The sequence below is a fragment of the Hypanus sabinus genome, chromosome 7 (genome assembly GCF_030144855.1).
Source record: "Hypanus sabinus isolate sHypSab1 chromosome 7, sHypSab1.hap1, whole genome shotgun sequence".
Lineage (NCBI taxonomy): Eukaryota > Metazoa > Chordata > Chondrichthyes > Myliobatiformes > Dasyatidae > Hypanus > Hypanus sabinus.
The window spans coordinates 5,004,735-5,011,577 of record NC_082712.1 but is presented as its reverse complement, the minus strand read 5'-3'; the positions used below and the strand labels follow the sequence as shown (position 1 = coordinate 5,011,577).

Below are 6,843 nucleotides of genomic sequence, written 5' to 3'. Positions count from 1 at the left end.
TTTGATTGCCGTTGCTGTCGGTAAGGAGCTTTCATGTTCTCTCTGGTGTCTCCTCTGGGTGCTCTGGTTCACTCCTGCACTGGGGCGCCACAGAAGCATAGAGGTTAATGTGATGACATTACAGCTTGAGGCATTGGAGTTTGGAGTTGATGCACCATCAATAACTCTCGGAGACGTGAGGCGAGATATAGGCTTTTATTAGCTGGAAGAAAGCAGTCTGCAGCAAGAGATCCCCGCACAACATCCTGGAGACTGAGGGAGGAGCCACAGGAGCAGTCAGCAGAGGGGTGTGTCCAGGGGTATGTAGTTCACCATAGGAGTACTGTACAATTCCTCTGTATGTTCTTCCCGTGCACGTGTGATTTCCTCCCAGTCAAAGGCGTATTGGTTTTGATATTGTATTGATATTGTAAATTGTCCCGTGGTACGGTATTGTATGTTGCTGGGCAGCGCAGGTCGGTGAGCCGGAAGGGCTGTATCTCAATAAATATCCCAATGACGGGTTACAGAATTGAGGGCCTATGCTATTTTGCTGCCGGAAGCGTGGCGACGTTTTGGGAGCGTCCTGCAAGCACATCCTCACACTGCGTTGACCATTGATGCAAACGAAACATTTTCACTTCATAATTCGGGTCAACACCCGTCGTCAGGACCGGAAAGGAAGGGATGCAATGACAAGACAGGAGAAAATCTGCAGACGCTGGAAATCCGAGCAACACTCACAAAATGCTTGGAGGAACTCGGCAGCATCTATGGAAGGGAGAGCAGTTTGGGGTCGAGACCCTTCGGCAGGCCCCTCCCAGCATTTCGTTCGCTTGGATCGCCAGCAGCTGCTTGATGGAATAGCCGCGCAAACCTAATTCTGCCCCTTCGTCTTATGGCCTTCCGCTGTACGTGTGACAAATAAAACTAGTCTTTCCGAGCGTGTGGATTTACACAAACATCAATTATCCGGCCAGTCCGTCCGACGAGACGTGCGCGCCCGCGTCGCCGTCACTGCGCGTCCCCGCTCCTTCCCCGTGACGTAATCTCCAGAACAAGCGCGCCCGCGTCGCCGTCACTGCTCGGAGACGTGCCCGCTCCTTCCCCGTGACGTAATCTCCAGAACAAGCGCGCCCGCGTCGCCGTCACTGCTCGGAGACGTGCCCGCTCCTTCCCCGTGACGTAATCTCCAGAACAAAGCCGCCGCTCGCGAGTGTTCGGCGCTGGGTTCTCGCGATGCCTGAGCACTCGGCTCGGCTCGGCTCGGCTCGGCGTGCCATGACAACAGGAGGTGCGGGGAGAATGTGCAGAGTAGGTACCCTGGCCGTCTCTGGACCGTGCATGCCCCGGCTGCGTAGTGATGGGCTCGGGGGTGGGGCTGCTGAATGACCGGTCAGGGGATGGTGGGGAAGGGGCTGCACTGACAACGGGTGGAGCTGGCGAGGAGGATGAGGCGTGGGGGCCGGATTTTATGGGATGCAGTGATGTTGCAGGAGGGGGGTGGTTTTGGATGGGATCGGTGTGTGTCAGGGCTGGAATGAGATGAGGCCAATACGCTCATTTCTGAAGATGATTTATACTGATTTTAGTAGGACGTAAGTGAAGTTACCGAACTTCAATTCAATTGTCAACGAATTTCGCAACCTATGTAATTGATATTAAACCTGATTCTAATTCTAATAGGGAACTAAAGATGCTGGAGGAACTCAGTCGGTCAAGCCGCATCTATGGACTGTTGACATTCTCGGTCAAGCCCTTTCTTGGGGCCCAGACTCAGTTTCCCTCCAGAGATGCTGCCTGAAGGTTGAGTTCCTCCAATTGTTTGTTTTTCAATCCCATGTAATGTGTTTGACTATGAAGAGTTGATAGTTCTCGTGGGGTTTGGAGGAATGATAGAATCAAATACATGTTTTCCAGGCTATTAAAGAAAGTAAATAAATCAATTAACAGTGTGTTTCTGAGCAGATGGTATTAAAAGTTATGCTTCAGGCGTGACTCAAGTGTATTTTAACAGTGAAGCATAAGATCTGCAAAAGTGGAAGTAGAAATGCTTCACACTGATGGAATTGGCTGAGGAAATTGGGGGGAGGCTTGCTTCAGGAAGCTTTTAATGCTCATGTGGATTGATTTGGACTGACTCTTTTATTTTGTTTCCTCATCCTGTTCTGCATATATCTCATCCTGGATGCATGTAGAATCAGTTGATATTGACAGTATATGAGGAAAGCCAAGGAACTGATTCTTTTCTCCTAAATGCATTTTCATAGCCATTTTTTTCTTCTGTACTGTGTAATTTATAATTGTGTAATGACCAGCGATCAAGTATTGAGTTCAGTATGACCATCCAGTACAGATGTATTATTGCAATAGGTTGCTTTACTATAACGTCAGAGCTCCAGCAATCCAGCAATATGAAAATGTTAGTCACAGAGGAGTCTAAGTTACAGAGTCATAGCAGTGTCTAGCATAGAAGTGGGCCCTTACCCCAGCATGTCCATGCTCACTATTTTCTACATTGAACTTTGGAACAGTGCTCTGTTGTGCTAATAATGTCTTTCGCTTGTAGTTTGGAAATGGTTGAACTGATTGAGTTTTACAAATCATTAAACAAAGGCCTTATTCACTCTCTCTTGAGTTCTGCAAGGAATATACTGCAGTATTGCTAGAGTATGTGAGAGTTGTGTATAAGGAAAGGACTTTGTTAATCAGGCCTCTTTAGATGTCTATACATCTATTTAATCTGCAGCTGTGATTCCTGGGTTTCCAGTGCCTGTAACTTTTATTTTTTATCTCCTCTTCCACGCTGACGCTTTCGTTTCTGGACTCAATCATTGCCTTAGTGATGCCTATTCTAAACTCAAACAACTGCATGTCAAAAATCTTTCTAGGCTTGTTACAGCCACAGGATTTGTTAGTGAATTTAATAATTTTATGCAACTGTCCTTTTACCTCTAACAGCTTAAAATTTATTTATTTTCTCTTCAGTATGTAATGTAACTGTTACTTTGGCAACTTGAGATTCCACCCATTTGGATACTTTTTTTTCCCAATTCTGATGAAGGTGTCCATGACCTGAAATATTGATTGTGTTTCTCTCTCCAGATATGTTACTTGATGAGCAAAGTGCTTCTGGCATTTGTTTTGGATTGACAGGGTTTTACTTTTCTTAACCCCCTCCCCCAATCAGTTACCCTACTAACTAGTAAGTATTTGGACTGTGGAGGGAAACCAGAGCACCCAGAGAAAACCCACGCATTTCACAAGGAGGACATACAGACTCCTTACAGATGACATTTGAATTCAGCTCCAAACACCAATAGTGTAGTGCCAATCGTTCTGCTCCCATGGTGCCTGAATAGAGGTGTATATGTTGGACAACAGGGAGAAATAAATAACAGAGTGAAATGGCACTGCTGGGATTGGTCTTCTGGGTGCTAGCACAAGCCAGATGGGTGGAGCAGTCTCCTTGTGTGTCACAGTTTGTCAGTAACCTGCTATTATTTTCACTTTATTCTGTTTGGTTTCTGCATTATTATTCAGCAAAGTGAAGATCTGGTGGTTTTTGAGGTTGAGGATAACTTGTCTGTGGGGTTGGGTTAGTCAATAGAGTATCTGCAGACTCCATCAATTAAGTTCAATTCAAGCATAATTGTTATTCAACTGTACATGAATACAACCAAATGAGGCAGTGTTGCTCCGGGACCAAGGTGGCAAAGCACAGTACCGACAGTCACACACAGCGCATGTATAAAATGGAGAGAAACAGCCGCTGAATAAGAGTGAAAACTCAAGTTATTCAAAGCTGCCTAAATCTGCAGGTGACCATAGCAGACCTTGTCTTTTGTTGGGAGAACATTTGGGAGGCAGCACTGACTGCAACCTGCAACCGTGCCACACCTTCACTGGTGGAGCTCACCAGCTCTGACCTCTCTCTCCTGGAGGCTGTAAGCAGGCGAACCACGGCTTGAGGGTTAGTCCTCACTGTGACAGAGGTTATGCAGCTCCCCCTGCTCTCTGCCAATAAATCAGACTTGCAGCATTCCATGTTGACAATATCCAAAAGGGTCTTGCAATCACAAGAAAGGCGACCAAGACAGTCACTCACTATAGACTGTATGCCTCCTTTGACTCAGACAGCAGCACTTTGCACAGCTCCTTCATTTACTTCGCCAGTGAGCAACTCACTGATGGAGGAGACCTACAGTACTTCAAGTTCTTCATGTATTGTAGGATCTTGTGATCATTCAAAAGATGTTTAAATATGACAGCACCTTTTGTTGACCCCCAGAAGCTGCAGTGACTGAACGTGCTGCCGTCTTACCAGAAGAGGTTAGTTCTGTCAAAGGTGGAAGGCAAGGTGAATGATGGAGTGGGTGTGTGATTTGGCGATGGCGCACTGTTTCCACCTTTTGCCTTGGACACATTGCATTTTTGTGAAAAGGACCTAGTGTTCTCTTTGCCAGTGGGCACTCTTGGGACAGGAATTTCCATGAGGTGGTGGGATTGTTCCAGTTTTTCCAAGGAGACTTTAAAGATAGTCTTTTCTTCTGCTTGGTAATTTTGGAAGGCTGGGATAGCTGGTAATGTGAATCTGATGCTTGAATGAGATTAGTCATGACGTGGATTATGCTGGAGGGGCTGAGTGAACTGCTGTTGTTCCAGGTTCATACTTACACGTGGTTGAGGCCTTCAGTGCTGATATCCTTGCAGCAGTATTTCTGTCATTACCCTTTACTTTGTTGGCAATAGTAATTTGGATAAAGATAGGGTCGGGCCATTAGTTGCCAATACCTCAGTAACATGAATGTCCTTGTATTTACTTGGTCTATGATATAATAATGAGGTGCTGGTGCTGAATTTGGGGACGTATCTGTACTTGTCTGTCTGTGTTGGCTATATTAAAATTGTGTTCTGAGAATTTTGTCGGGAAGAGGACTTGGTTGTTAGTTATCCATTTTCCATCTTTGCCAATTACGTCTTTCCAAACGATTCTTTTCTAATATAGGGGTGCTGAATTGCCATCTCTTCTCTCTCCACCCCCCCCCCCCATGTCATTTATTGCTCTTGGTTGACTGTTTTCTAAATTACAAGAATAATGGTTGGTTGACTTCAATAGATTGGTGATTAACAAGGGTCTTGGAAAATTGAAGACAGAGTGGTTGGTTGGATGGATGTTAGAGTAGTTTTGGTTTTGAAAGATGTATGATGCATTGTTAATTTTAAAAAAAGCAAATTGAATGAGAATGGAAAATGGAGAGAGAAACAGTTGCGTTTTTTGAAATGTTCTTGGCTTAAAATGTTAACTCTGTTCCCCTTTGTAGCTGTGCTGCTTAGTTTGATGATTATCAGCTGCATTTTCTGCCTTTTGTTTTAAATCTCCAGTACATAGATTACATAGATTTTTGTGCTTTGGAATAAAGTTGACAATTCTTGGTTTATTGTTTCAAAGACTGACAAGCAATTTGCAAGCTGTCTTTTTTCTGTCAAGGGGAACAAGAGTTAAATTAGTAAATGAGTGATTGTGTTAAAATAATGGCATAATTGAATAATACAGCACAGGAGACCTTTTGGACTAACTACTCTTTAGAACAACACAGGTTTGTCCTACTTCCTTGTATCTTTCTCTTGTCACTCCAATCTTTTCTTCATGTATTTATCCAATTTCCTTCTGAAGCCAAGTGTAGAACATAATTTGAACCTCCTTTGAAAGATAATATTTCCTCCAGTGATTATGATGTTACCATTAATCATATCTGATGTGCTTAAGGAGTCCAAAGGGACTTTTCCTCTGTAATACTCTGTACGAACACTATTGTTCTTTCCCTTCCAATGAATATGATCTCACTGCATATTTCATAACAAGTATTACCCATTCATGTCATACATCTGACTACTTTTTTAATCTCACCCATTCTTTGAAAGCCGACCTCTGAGCATTCACTATTTTAGCACCACTTTGCTTTCTCAACCATGTCATTCTTTGATGTGAAAGTTTTGCTTAATTTTTGCATTGGCTGTTTTCATAGTCTCCACAGATAACCAGTCTGTGCTGAGTTTTCACACCTTCCAAAATGCTGGATGAACTCAGCTGATCAAGCAGCATCTGTGGAGGGAAATGGGTGGGTGGGGTATGTTTGCGACTTTGTTTGACTGTCAGGTCAGTTTTTGATCATTGCCACTGCTTCTGATTACTTCTGTTCAATTCTGAGCCTGCTTGACCTCATCTCATTTGAAATCCTTATCCTTGCTAGTGTACTCAATGGAAAATTCCAATGTACTTCTTCCAGCCTATGTCAATTTGAGATTATACAGAAAACTTTTCCAATCTTGACAAGCTTGCAGAAAGTATTGTTTGTTCATCATTTTGTGGTTCAATTGACTTGTATTTGTTCTCATCTGACTGTCACAATTTAAAAGTCCTACTTTTTTTCTTTAAATCCTTTTTTACCATTCATCTTATCAACATTATAAGGCAATAAGATGTAGGAGCAGAATTAGGCCATTTGGCTCATTGAGTCTGCTCCACCATTTCATCAGTGCTGATCCAATTCTCCTCTCGGCTTCAAAATCTTGAAACGAATGCTAAGATTGCATTTGCCATCGTCACCACAGACTCAACCTGCAAATTAACCTTCAGGAATCCTGTGCAAGGACTCCCAAGTCCATTTGCACCTCAGTTTTAATATTTTCTCTTCATTTAGGAAATGGTCAACCCTTTCATTTCTTCTACCAAAGTGCATAACCATACACTTCCCGACAGTGTATTCCATCTGTCATTTCTTCACCCATTTCTCTAATCTGTCTAAGTCCTTCTGTAGTCTCTTTACATCCTCAGAACTACCTGCTGCTCCAACTGTCTAC

At 43.5% G+C, this 6,843-nt stretch overlaps 1 protein-coding gene across 3 annotated transcripts in view; it reads left to right on the top strand.

The window, feature by feature from the left end:
* Positions 1-1,176: 1,176 nt before the first annotated feature.
* Positions 1,177-6,843, top strand: part of clcn3 (chloride channel 3) — a 218,904-nt gene continuing 213,237 nt past the window's right edge. For 2 of the 3 annotated variants that reach the window (XM_059974104.1, XM_059974101.1), the window contains exon 1: positions 1,177-1,293. The gene's annotated coding sequence lies outside the window, so the exon portion shown is untranslated. The remainder of the gene's footprint in view (positions 1,294-6,843) is intronic. The other variant, XM_059974102.1, reaches the window with a different exon arrangement.